The sequence below is a fragment of the Ictidomys tridecemlineatus genome, chromosome 8 (genome assembly GCF_052094955.1).
Source record: "Ictidomys tridecemlineatus isolate mIctTri1 chromosome 8, mIctTri1.hap1, whole genome shotgun sequence".
Taxonomy (NCBI): Eukaryota; Metazoa; Chordata; class Mammalia; order Rodentia; family Sciuridae; genus Ictidomys; species Ictidomys tridecemlineatus.
In genome coordinates, this window is record NC_135484.1 from 62,930,341 (window position 1) to 62,944,422 (window position 14,082).

The 14,082-nt window shown below is 39.3% G+C and overlaps 1 pseudogene; it reads right to left on the reverse strand.

Annotated features, from left to right (window-relative positions):
• LOC101963174 (mRNA decay activator protein ZFP36 pseudogene) overlaps window positions 1-2,493 on the reverse strand; it is a 130,538-nt pseudogene extending 128,045 nt beyond the window's left edge.
• Window positions 2,494-14,082: the final 11,589 nt, after the last annotated feature.

The following is a 14,082-nucleotide window of genomic DNA, read 5'->3' on the forward strand; positions in this document are numbered from 1 at the left end:
TTCTCCCCTAAAGTTGTTCTGGGCAGATCTTTTAGTCACAGCAGTGAAAAATCTGACTAAAATATCTACCTTCTCCATTTTTTTCCCCTAGATTCCTTCTCTCCTATAAATCAAAATGTAACTGCATTACAACCTATTCTCTTCAGACTTTGCTGTCTACGTTCCAAGGTGACACCTAGGTTTTTTGCTAATAGAGATACTAGGTTTTGTATTTAGCTTTCAGAGTTTTTAGGAAGAAAAAGACATTATTATTATTATTATTATTATTATTATTATTATTATTATTATTATTATTATTTTAGTGTTTAAGGAATCATGTTATATAATATACTGACACAGTAAAAATCATGGGTGATTTCTTTCCTATTGTTTTAGTGTAAAAAAATTAGAAGCTGGTTCTGAACTTCTCCAATCTTTATATATAGTATATTTCTTAGAAACACCTTGTGGCCTGGCACATCATGAAAGAAATAGCTCCCAATTCTAGCCCAAGCAAATGCCTTCCTCGGAAGCTGTGTGTTTGGTGAGGGATGGGAGAAGCATTTCCTCTTATCCTTGGTCAGAAAAGAGTAAGACAAGAACAATCTGCAACACGTGTGGATTGCAAAAAGAGAACTTTGCATCACTCATAAACCAGAAAGGGTTCAGTTTCAGTGTGTGTGTGTGGGTGTGTGTGTATGTGTGTGTGTGTGTGTGTGTGTGTGTGTGTGTGTGTGTGTGTGTGTGAGTGTTAGCAGAAGAGTTGACCTATATTACTTAGGGCTGTCATTTCTTACTATGACCTACTTGCTTTTGTTTTCTGGAGATCAGTTCTCCTATATCTCTTGGTTTTTCACAAAGGCATAATTTTTTTTTTCTTGTCTTTGGAGAGTCATTTGATTTTCAGCAGTTTCTTTAGCAACATTCTGTACCATCTGAATGAATTATAATATAGGCCCCATGAATGCCATATTATGCCTCTTGCTGGAGACCCTCCTGATGTAGTTTGTTTAACTTTCATGATCTCACAGCTTGGGTAGGGTGTGGACCACCCAACAAAGGTTGGCACTTTGGACAGAAATTTTATGTATAGATTAAACATTAAACCTCAGTATGATCTTTTCTTTTTAAAACATCTGGGCAACTTGGATTCATTATTTCTTGCCCATGGTTTTCCATAGGACAGTTTTTGGTGAGTACTTTAAATTAATTAACATTTTGAGTCTGTGATGATTCAGAGAATTCCCAGAAAGCTGTCAAGGTAGAAATCTACTAGCAATTTCTTTCAACTATCTGGATTAGGTCACATAAAACAGAAAAACCAGGGAAAGTTATATTCTACCATATTTAGGCTGGGACTGTTTTGGTCACTAACTTATTTGAGAAGTGCTATTAAAGCTATGGATTCTTTCCCGGTTGGTGTATTTTGCACATACAGACAAAATTTGTGTGTTAACACTCTGGAACTTATCTACGAACTCCCATCAATAATCTAGGCATAGATATCATATTGTAAATTGTGAAAGGAAATGAACAATCCATATCCCATATCCAATGGCTCAAATGTGACCAGAGAGTGATTTATTATCTAAGAATTCTGGCTACCTTAGCTTAATGGACTAAAGGAGAGGAGGAACCTGCCTAAGCATTATTGACTTTTTTTGTTTCATTCACTTATATGGATATGGTACAGGTAATGGATATATTATAAATATAATGTTCTAACCAAAGTAATTAGAGCTTTGGTGAACAATTTTCTGTTGCTCTTGATTTAAGAAAGATATTGATGACAATTTCCATTTGTGTTGCCATGATATTTTTATTTTACACTACATATTATGGGTGTTTAAGCCATAAACACAAAGACTCAGAAGAACAATCTGATACAATGAACATATATATTTAGGATTTATTATTTCAATTATTTATTAATCCAACAAGTATTTATTGTGGATCCCTCTGGGACTGGTCAAGCTCTGGCTTGGGAAACAGTAATGAACAAGACAGATGTGATTAGGAATCAGCTTTGTAGGTCTTTTTTTTAAAGAAACAATATTTATGGATATGAAAAGTTGACTGGGAAGAGCAGATATGTGTTTTACATTTTTCTTTCCTTTAAACAATGTCAGTAGTCGATTTCTGGATCAGAGGAGATGTGCTACAGGAGAACACTCAGAAGGAGGCAAATATGGTAAATTTTAATAGCAAAAGTTGAAATTCCTGCACTAGTCAGGAATGGAGATTCCTCTGTGCAGGGAATACCGAGAGAAGTCCATATTGAAAAGCGAGAGTAGGGGAAGCCTTCAGCAAGCCTGGAAAATTACCCTACTGCTTGAATTGCAAGGGAAGCTTACCGTTGTAATAAGCTATAAGGTGAGAAGCTTTTTGAAAGACCTGAGGAAAGTCTAGTGAATCAATTATCTCCATAACCATAAAAGAGCCTCCTCCTTTGTAGACAAAGATGAGAACAGCAATAAAGTCGTGCAAGGAACCGACACACTGGCTGCCAATCATGTGCCCGCCTGGTTTGCTGAAAAGGCTGACTGTAGGGGATAAAGCTGTCAAGGTGTAAAGGACACTTTTCAAGACTGGTCAAAGGGACACACCCAGGGCCAGGGCCCCTGGCCTGCTTTGTTTTAGAAAATAAAGAAAAATAAGCAATTGAAAGAAGGACAAAATGTCATCAGTTGGTTTTCTGTATATAGGAAAAGTATAATGTTGTTACTAACATAATTATATTTTCCATACCCCTTAGTTTAGGGTGATACTTTTGTTTTAAAGGTGAGATGAAAATTAAGTAATGAATTATGAGTAAAGAATTCACTGGTAAAATTAGGTTTTAAGCCATATATTTATTATGTATTTCAGCAGCTGCTTGCAGGTAGGTTAGAATCCTGGGGAGTTTTTAAATAATGAATTATGTCAAAGTAAAATATTTCCTCCTACTTTAAGAGTTAAACACGTAAGTTGCCATTACCAACCATCACGTTATATATCAAGTAATTGGGCAGAACAGTAGGATCACTGATTATATGAGGAAGAAATCCAGATTGGGCTATGTGGACTTGTGTCATGCATGGCTGTCCAGCATCATTTGTGTGCCATATCTAAATTTTGATGATTTCCCACACATTGAATATTGTTTTCTGAAGGTAGAGTCCAAGACCTAGATATGTCAGGCTCTCTTTCAGCTGGGCGAACAGATATATAACCTAAACTTTATCATTCAGATGCTCAGGATTGAATTTTGAACACAGAAATAAGCAACAGGAGATAGTGTCCTGGTGAAGGGATCTAGTTCCTAAGGGGTATGTGATGGAGCTCCTAGCTCCTCAGTTAGAATGTTGAGCCCAATTCTGTGATTTTTGTCTTTGAAGCATAAACTAGCCCAAGCAAATTGTGCTGTTTGTCACCAAGAACATTGTCATAGTCCATTTTCTGTTGCTGCTTATAACAAAACACCTGGGAATAGGTAATTTTTGAAGAAAAGAGGTTTATTTTGGCTAATGGTTCTGGAGTCTGAGAAGGTGATGGTTTCTTGGCTTCTGGTGGAGGTTCATATGTTGTATCATATCATGAGAGAGAAGAAAAAAGGGGAAGCAGGCATTCGCAGATGGAACATGAGTGGGAAAAAGAGTGAAGGGAGTTGCCAGCTTTAGTTGCTTTCATGATAACAACCTGCTCTCATGGCAGCTAATTCACTTCCCACTTTGTGGGACTGAGTTAATCTAACACAGAGATTCCAAGTTTGTGCCCTTAACCTTCCCACTTAGCTGAGATGCAGCCTTAGGTCCTTCTCTACTCAGTACTGTTAGGCCAGGAGTCAGCAAACCACATCTGACCCACAGTCTGTTTTTGTAAATAAAGTTTTATTGAGACACAGGTATTTGTTTGTGTATTATCTATGGTTGCTCTAGTGGTTGCTTTTTTACTATAATAGCCAGAGTTGAGTAGTTGTCATAGAGATCATATGGCATGCAAATCTCAAAATATTTACTATCTTACCCTTTATGGAAAAGTTTGCTGAGCATTAGGGCAGGTGGTTGCTTCAAATAGTAGAATCTGGCATGTGAAATGGAACCTGTTTGCCTTCCCTGCTCTAACACATCCTGGTAGCCATCTATTACAGTTTTCATTAGCAGTATTAGCATTCAATACAGTCCTGATCAGGAGGCTAGTGGCAAAGAGATTATACAGACATAAATAAAGGAATAAATCCACAATATGTTAGAGGGCATGTACACTATTCTCTTGACTGAATATGACTTTTGATTAGAGTGGTGATTTAGGAACCTGTGTTTTCTCACTAGGTGAATATTACCTCTTTGGATGATTACGCTGGTAAATTTCAACTAAATGAAAAAAAAAGACAATGAAAAAGAAAAGAAACTTGATCAAGATTGCTTTCTAAGTTGGCATTTATTATATGTCTTCAAGCAAACTGGACAATGGCTATTGTGAAAGACCATTGGTTCAAGTCAAAGATAAAGAAAATCCATAGGTCATAGCTTCAGATCCACAAGTTCAACTTTGATACCTGAACTTCAACTTTTGATACAGAGTGTTCCAGATCAGAAAAATCTGATATCTCAAAACCTTAGGAGAAAGTTACTGAGTTGACTATGTCTTTAGCTGAATATCCCCTTAAGCTGCCTCATACCATGACTTCGAGGTTTGTTGCCTGCCGTGTGGAATCACATTGTTATTTGCCTAACCAGATTCTCCTAGTTGTTGCCATCCCCTCCAGAGCTGTTTCCCAGATCTCCTTTCCTGGGCTTCCCTCTGTAGAGGGCTCTTTATGTATGTTATATAGCACTCATTTAGTTCTCACCTCCTCCAGGCAACGGAACAGGAACTGGGTTCTTTATCTCTGTTCTCAGCACACAGCATAATGCTAAGTACATAGGAGATGTTCAAAATATATTTATTATAAGAATTTCCCCCTTTTTCCAGAGGCAGAGTCCTGTGAGGTTTGCTCTTGTGACTTCTTCATCAGCACAAGAGGGTAAGTGACTTCTTGTCTGATTTCAAATAAAAGGGAGGGAAAAAAAGGGAAAAATGCATTATTATACAATGCATGTAACTCAGGTTTGTGGAATTCTGGTTTTTTTTTTAACTTTTATGCTTGTTATGATTTAGATATGAGGTGTTCCCCCAAAACTCACATGTGAGACAACCCAAGAAGGTTTAGAGGTGCACTGATTAGGTGACGTTCTCATAAACCAATCAGTGCATTAATCCTGATAGGGATTAGCTAGGTGGTAGGTGTAGGCTGGCAGGGTGTGGCTGAAGGAGGTAGTTGCCCGGTGGTATGCCTTTGGGATTTATATTTTGCTGTAGTGGAGATTGCTCTCTCTGCTTCCTGATGCTATGTCCTGACCTGCTTTCCTGTGCCACACTCTTCTTCCATGATGTGCTGCCTCATCTCAGGCCCAGAACAATGGAGCCAGCTGTCTATGGACTGAGACCTCTAAAACCGTGAGCCCCAAATAAATTTTCCACCTCTAAATTTGTTCTTGTAGGGTCTTTTGGTCACAGTGACTAAAATACTGACTAAAAAATAATGCTTTTATATTATTTTCTACATTTCCTATATGGGTATATATTTGTATTTTTACAATGGAAAAATAGATATTAGTAACTGAAACAGTAAAATAAAATGAAAAAGATGTCAAACAGACTAGTTATCATTTATTACAAAGTTAGAACCTTCAAGTGTATTAGACTAAACGTATTAGTCCGTTTTAAGATTCTACATAAAATATGGGTAACTAGGAAACAAAGTAGCCTCCCTCTAACTTTATGAAGGTTACATAATGATGTTGAAACATTAGGATGGTTAGAATGAATACTGGGATTGCAAACATTGGTTTGGCCTAATGTTAACTCTAGAGTGTGTTCCTGTATTCAGTTTGCTTTTTCCTCTGTCCTTATAAACATGTCCTCTGTATCCTACAGAAGGAATGCACATGAAAAGCTTTCCAGAAGCAAAAGGCGGAAAATCCTTATCCCTCAGACTCAGGAAAGGTGCTTTCTGCACACACCCTGGCAAGGGAGCCTGTAGAAGCATTTTCTGGCCCAGACATCAGTCACGGGGCTCACCAGTCACATGGCTCACCAGTGACCACAGTTCAGTGAGAATTCAGGGATTGGTTTAGTCAAGTGTTACATTTACCTATAGGCAAAGTTATGCCCAAAGACTCAAACGCAGAACCTTACCATTAGGAGCTAAATAAGGGAAGCGCTAAAAGTGAAAACATTGGTGATTCTAACCTGGGGTTCCCAGCCCTGAGAAACTGTACGAACCTGTAGCCACGAACTTACAGGAACCTTGGGGGCATGGGGTTCTGAACCAGGGGTCATGTTCATGCACACACACAATGCTGAATGTATACCCCCACAGTTGATAGCCACATTGTTAGTGGCTTTATGTGTATGCCACAATATTTTTCAAACACATGTAACTCACAAATTTATCATACTGTCATATGAAGATGGAATATATTTCTAGGATGCAGTTCCCATATAATTAAGGTACCAGATTAAATGTTTGAAATTTTGTTTACTCCATTGCATGCTAATTCATGAACGAGCACATCTGAAAGCATAGATTAAAAATAAACCCATCTCAGGAATTCTCTAGGTATACATAAGTAGATTGTGTTAAAATTTGGGAAAATTTTCATCTTCTATTACTCAAATTTAAGAACTAAAATTCAAATGTGTTGGAAAGGTCATGAAGTTCTCTCATAATATCTCCTGTATTAGAAACAATTTAGTTCATAATACTACCTCCAAATCAAAGATCAAAATTGCACCATAGATTTCATAAGCTGTTTGTAATAATTATCATCAGGTGTGACTCTGGTACTTGGAGCATTCACTATTATGGCTTGACATAAAAGGTAGAGCTTAAGGGGTATTTCAAACAGTATCCCTGAAAAGTCATGTCAGTTTTTAAGAAATAAGTTTTTCTTTCTTTCTTTTTTTTTTTTTGGTGTGTTGGAGGGTACTGGTGATTGAACCCAGGGCCTGGGTTCATTAAGAAATAAGTTTCTACGTAAACTGGATAGTTGGAAACTCCTGCCTTATTTACCTCCAATATCACAACTCTTTGATTCATTCTGAAAACATGACTGGGTGATATGCCATTAACCCTCATTAATTGACATTAACCCTAGTTCTGTTACCCAGCCTTGCTGAGGTATTATCACTTTAATTTTTCCTTTGTAAATCCTTGAAAAAAGATAGAATATCTATTTTTTTAATCTCAAGGGAAAGAGATGATGGCTGTTTCTCATTTCTGTAGGTATTCAACTTCTGAAGCAGGGAGGGAGTCTTAGTGTGACTTGATGAATCACAGCATTTGTCTTTTGAAAGTTTTCTTCATCATTATTTGCACTACTTGAAGCCACCAAACTATTGTGCTTGGTAGTAATTTTTCTCTTTTAATGTGCTTGCTAATGTCTTAAGCCCTTTGCATTTCCCGGTATCTAGTGAGGGCGTTTCCTATTATCATTTTCCAGATGAGAAAACTGAAGTTCGAAGGGATTAAGTAACTTCCTCAGTTGTAGACAATGTCTGCCCACGAAGCGTGGTGTGCAGGATGAGTAGAATAGCAAATGTGTTCAGAATAGATGACAGAGCAGGATTCAGGACACTGCCTTCTCCACCTCCCAACCTCTTAAAATCTTTCCTCCCCGCCCCTTTCCTCTCTAAGTCCTTTTCCATTCATTGCTTGGTAATTGACTCAACCTGCCCCTCCTCAACATCTTACTTTGTTATAGGAATGAAGACTAAGAGAGCTGGGGACTGGGGACAAGTCTATGCTGGACCTTGTGCAGTTTATTATCCATGGCCCAAGTGTCTTGGGAAGAAGTTGACCCTTTTTCATTTCCCAGCACTGGACTTGTGCTGAGTAGCCAGCAGAGAGGACTTCTAGCTCTTTCTCATTTGCTCAGGTCTTTTTGTCTCCATTAGGGTGATGTTAATAAGGTAGTTTGGGGGCAAGTATCCTCCCCTGAGGGTTTTGGTTCCCATTCCTATGTAAGCACATTCACTTACTTCCTCACTCTACCAAGACTCTCTGTGTCACGCACTCTTTTAAGCACTGGTGATACAATGGCCAACAAGAACAAGTCTGTGCTCATGGAGAAAGAGAGGAGAGGATGGCCAAGGAAACATATAGTTGTTCAGTGGAACACAAGGGAAATGAATGAGGATGTACTTAACAGAGTATCCGCAGAAGATGGTTCTCTACATAGTGTTGTCTGGGAAGACCACTCTAAGGTGTTGACTTTTGTGCTGAGACCTAACAAAGGTTAGGTCTCAAGTGTTCCAGGTCCTGGAAAAAGACTGCACAGGTTGTGGAACAGGAACATTCTCAGAGGTGGGGCAAGCTTGGCTTGGGTTGGAAAAGAACCAGAGTAGCTGGAGCAAAGTGAATTGTGTGTGTGAGTGATGGGGCTGGCTTGGGCTTTGTTGGCTGCCACTCCTGGTCAGAATACACTGGTACAGTCACACCAGCTGTTTACAGCAAGCATCCATTCCATTGCTCAATGCCTCATGCTAGATATTTTTACTCTCACTCTGTTTCCAGGTTACAGCAAGGACAATGGTAGTGTAAAAGCATGTTTTTCACATCATCTCAGGGGATGACCCTAGGTGAGATGTCAAGAGCTGAAGAACTTGGGCCATTTCATCCCTGAGAATGTGAGCTGGAGTTGTGCATAGTTTGTCCCTGTTCTTGTTCTGACCTTCCTGTTTATCCAGAATCATTCTGCATTTCCTTTGGCAGTCCACACAGCACTTAACTTCCACCATACAAATTAGTATTAATCTATCAAGAATTCTAGGCCAGACTGTTTTTGTCCCCATTAACCTCTGGCTAGCCCTATACTTCTCCAATAAAAAGAGCTCCATTTCCTAATCAATGGTCACTTCCCAATGGAAATCATAATTATGGTTATGCAGCATTTGGTTAGCATACATGGCTTTTATGAGTGTGATTGATAGAAGTGAGGCAATAGAACAGAGTGGGTTGTATGCCCAATTGCTTTGCTCACTTTATTTTGTACTTTATGTAGGGTGGCTATATACTTTATTGTTCAAATGGGGTTGCTTTGAGATTGGAGAGAGCTCTATTAATAATTATGGCACGAAACAGACATGAATTAGGAGGTAATCCTAGGTCTTTAGTTTTTTATATCATGCAGTTATTATATTTCTATATTATTTATATTATTATATTTTCTATATTTGGTCATAATATAACAAAACCCCTTATATTATGATCAGCTACAGTAATTCCATCACCTTACAGACCTAAAGATAAAGTTACAAAATGATCTTCCCAACAGATGACTTTTACATGTGTTTATGTCCAGCTTCTGGACCTCGGCCAAAGCTGATAACCTCAATACAACCCAGAGGCTCTCTCTGATCAGAAAAGTGACAGAGATTTCTTAAATCTGTATGTTTCCATTGCTCCATAGTCACCCCATTTCACAAGGAAAACACCTTTGGAAGGGGTGTGGTGGAATGGAGATAATTTTCCTGATGATCTCTGGGAAGACCACCTACTAGTAACAATGAAGGCAGAGAGGAAGTTATTTTCAAGACAAAATAATTTGCCAAGTGAGAACCTGTTGTATGTGCTAATAAGAAATAGACAGTCTTGCAGGAATTGGAAGAAGGAGATGAACCCATTTTATTGCTGTTGACATTGTTGGAAAGAAAAATAAATCCTCAATTGGCAAGAATAATTCTTTCTGGAAGATCTTTATAAAGCCTTGGCTGAATGTCTGTTTGCTTACTTGGTTAAAGAGTACAACACCTTTGGATAAATTTAACTTTGTATTTTGTCCTCCTGAACCAACTCATATTTAAGCCAAACTTGATCAGGCCAGTTAAAGATGTCCTTCAGGACTAGAGTGTAGCTCAGTAGTAGAGGACATGCTTTCCATGTGGGAAACCCTGGATTCAAACTTCAGCACAAAACAAAACAAATAAGCAAAAAGCACCAAAAAACCTCAACAAAAAAACCAAAAAATCAAAAACAATCCTTTTTAGACACTGAATCCCCAATGAATCTGTCAATAAGAGAGTTAAAAAAAACCTTTTTTTGTTGTGATAGATGGACAACATGCCTTTATTTTATTTGTTTGTTTTTATGTGGTGCTGAGGATTGAAGCCAGTGCCTCACATGTGTAAGACAAGAGCTCTGCCACTGAGCTATAGCCCCAGCCCCATAAGAGAGTTTTTAAATTAGGTTGAGGATCTTAAAGATGAAAATTAATCCTAAACAGGACCTGCCGGTATATCATTTCTGAGAACAATGTATTTTCTTTAATGTGAGAAACTGACTGAGGCATGCTGTGAGAAAAATATTTAGTTAGATGATTTAGATTAACAAAGTATCTTATACTACAATCCCCCAAGAGGGTTTTAGCAAGCCATGTCAACATGCTATGTTGTTGACATTTACAGGGAAGCTCACCTAATCCTTCAATGACCCCTTTCCTCCTCCCTGGCTGCAGCCTGCTGATGGTTCCTAGTCTTTCCCATTACACCTGCAATGAAAATAAGCCTTCTCTGTTATTTTTAGAGCTATTTCCACAAAGTCCAGACTCTATATTCATTTCAGTGCAGCTCAGTCCAGAAGTAAATATTCCTAGGAAACAAATAAATTATCGAGGGATCTAATTGCAGTTTCATTCTGTGGAAAAAATAACAAATTACCCAGTGTGAATCTGAGGGATGAAGATTTGAAGAAACTCTACCCTATAGGTGTTTTGCTACCTAGACCTGTGCTGCCTCAATAACATGCAATGTGAGCTCCATATGTGATGTGAAATTTTCTCATTAAAAAAGTGAAATGACTTTTAATAATTTATTTAATTTAGCCCAATTTATGCAAAATATTATCATCTCAACATTTAATCAATGTGAAAAGTATTAATGAGATATTTACATATTTTTCTGTAGTAAGTATTTGAAATCTGGAGTGTATTTCAATCCAGACAAGTCACATTTCACATCTTCATGAGCCACATGTGGCTGTGATTACTGCCCTGGACAAGACAGTGCAGATTTAGATTTAGACCTTTGTTACTCTCAATGTAGTCCATGACAGATACCACCCCATGAGTTGTTTGGCATAGGTCCATAATGAGATAAGTTCAGGAATTTAGAGGAAGTGTTTAAAAATGTTGATAGCAATTTGATATTGTCGTGATATTCAAGCATGGGATCATTTAAAAAGATATCTATTCTTGCTGAATATGACAGAGTATTAGTCTGCATTTGAATGGGGAAGCTGACTCTTTCTCAAAGATAGGTTGGGAAGTCCTGGGCTAGATCTTCCATACCCCCTGCGCTGTACTTCTGAGCCTTAGGTTAGCAGGGAAATCTGCAGAAATAGATCCCTTGCAAGTCACTAGCACATCTTTTGTGTATCTGTGGCTCTACTCTGCTTCTTATCTTCCCACTGTTTCATGATATATAAAAGGATGGCCACTTCTTTTCTTCTAAAATACTGTTGATTATCGGTTCTCTTAGTTAATATCTCCATCTTCCTCCCACCTTCTAATTCACTTTAGCCAGGGATTAGCTTGTTGAAAGTGAGTTAATGCAGGAAAGGTGTCTGACCACAGGATGGTCAGCAGGAAGAGGAACGGCATGTATGGACTTCAGATGAGAGGTGAGAGAGCCTGCATAGAGGCAGTGATGAGGTAGTGGAGAGAAGGGGAAAGGATCAGATTGAGAGGTAAGAGGGAATCAATGACAGGATGTGAAACATGAGAGAGGGAACAGTTTATGCTGAATCCCAGGCTCAAGCAATGGGACCCCAGAGAGGACCAAATCCACCTGGATGTCTCCTCAGCACATAGAAGCTAAAGTCAGCACATCTAACATGAGTCAGTTCCATCTTCTCTTCTAGTCCCTCTGCTCATCTCCAACTCCTCCTCCTGCCTGCCATTCTGTGAAAGGATCACCATTCTACCAGTTGCCTGTTCTCTAAACCTGGAGTCACCTTTACTTCCTTTCTTCTATGTCCCATCTCTTGGGAAATCCTATGTAGTCTATTTCTTTGGACTTTCTTCTAGCCTCTCATATATATTCACATTCCTTAGCAACCAGCTAGTTCAGACTCATTGCCTCTGGCCAGGCTTTAAAGTCTCTTAGTGTGTCTCCTTTGAACAGCCCCTCTGTGCTCCAAAGCACATTGCATGTCACTGCCAAGTCATCTTAAGAAACAGCTTCAAGCCTTCCTTCCCTCCCTCAAATCTTCAACGTCTATTCTTTGACTAGCTCCTTTCTGGTATTCCGGTCCCTTCATGATTTGGCTCTAATAGATGCTTTAAGGCTTATCCTCTACCCAGTTTTCTTGAGCTCTCTGCTCATGGGGCACTGTGCTAGATCCTGAGAGTGCAGCCCCAATTTATTAGAGACTACAAAGGGAAATGCAAGGTCACTGGCAGACATGGAAAGGGGCTTTAACTTGATGCAAGGTTCTAATGAAGCTGATCCCTAAAGAATTTTTTTTTAGGAATTAGACAGGAAGTCCTAAGACATTAGAATGTGGTTCATCCTTGTCTTGCCTAGAAGATAAGCAAGTAAGTGGCTGAATTACAAACCAAATGGAAAAGCTCAGATGATAGTAGAGAAGGCACAAGGCAACTATCTTAAGAAGGTGGGACTTAACTTTAAGGGCAGTGGAAAACTATAAAAGCGTTTAAGCCGGGATGTGAAAAGATTGGCTTTGAAAAGGCAACTGCTCTAGCTGATATAGGCATTAACTATTGGTAACCTCTTTTTCCCTAAGACTTTCTTCACTAAAGTCTTTAAACCTATGTTAATTTTTATCTCCATGTGACTTGAGAACACTAAGGGCTATTTTTTTTAATCAGCCATTTCATATAACATCTCTTTTTCCTGTTGAAATCCAGCCCATTTTGCCAAACCCAGATCCAATTCATCTTTGGATGAACTGTCTGAAATGTCAGGAGGTTTGCCCAGATCCCACCATCAAACCAAATCAACATTCCTTGTCCTTAAACCAAGGTTCCTTTCAGATCTAAAATTGCAAGTATAGGATATCAGAGACTTCTGTCTCTTTTGAACTCTGCTGCAGCATCATTGATAAGTTTTGTGTATTCATCAGTCTACCTTGTATTGTATTAGAACAGGAGGATGTGCCTTTGTCTTAGTTCCCCTGTCTGGACTGGGATTGTAGGGGATTAGTTTCTGCATCTGCCTCGCACCCTCACCGTCTTTTCCTGGTGTTAGGAAAGGGCCTCCTTCAAAAGAGGAGCTTGATTGGTGTTTAATTAATTCTCACCCCTTGAGAACCACCCTCCACTATTTTAGGCCACATATGATACAGCTCCTTTGTCTACTGGGATGAACTGCAATCCTCTCAGACTCTTCCAGTGTCATCCATGGCACCATGCCTGCAGGCACGCTGCAGGGAAGACACAGCGGCTGGGGAGAGCACTCTCTGTACTTTGTCCATTGGGACCCTAAAAGCTCTGGCAGACTCTTCTCACCCACCCCACGTCTCTCCCCCCAAGAGGGAAGGTCTGGAATGTTTTCCAGAGTTCAGACCAAGAAAGGCAGTGAAAGGTGGGCTCATTTCTCTGCATAGTGCTTTCTCAGTTTCCCACTAGGTGAGCCAGGGAAGGAAAGGTCTGCTTCCTGTGTGTTTTCTCAGCCCACACCTCAGAACAGGCTTCTTTAATCCAAAAGGCATCACAGCTGTGTTTCCCCTTTTGTGATAGTGCATGTGTGGTGGAGGCAAGTGGGGAGTAATGGCTTTTGTCAAGGAGTCTGTCCTCTGCCACGTCAGTGTCAGCTCTCCTTGCCTAGGCTTGTTCCCCTCACTCCTTGTGGGAAGGACTGTCAAAGGATGTCAGGATAAATTCTCTGCTCTTACTTGTGCCTTTTCTTTTTTTTCCCTCTCTCTCGCTCTCCTTCCTCTCTTTTGATTCTGTCTTGATGTCATCTCTTCAAAGTATACTACCTGTAAAATATTGATTCACAGCAGGCTGCATCTGCCAGGATCAGATTTCTCTTCTGCTGGCAGCAGTAATAAACTACCAC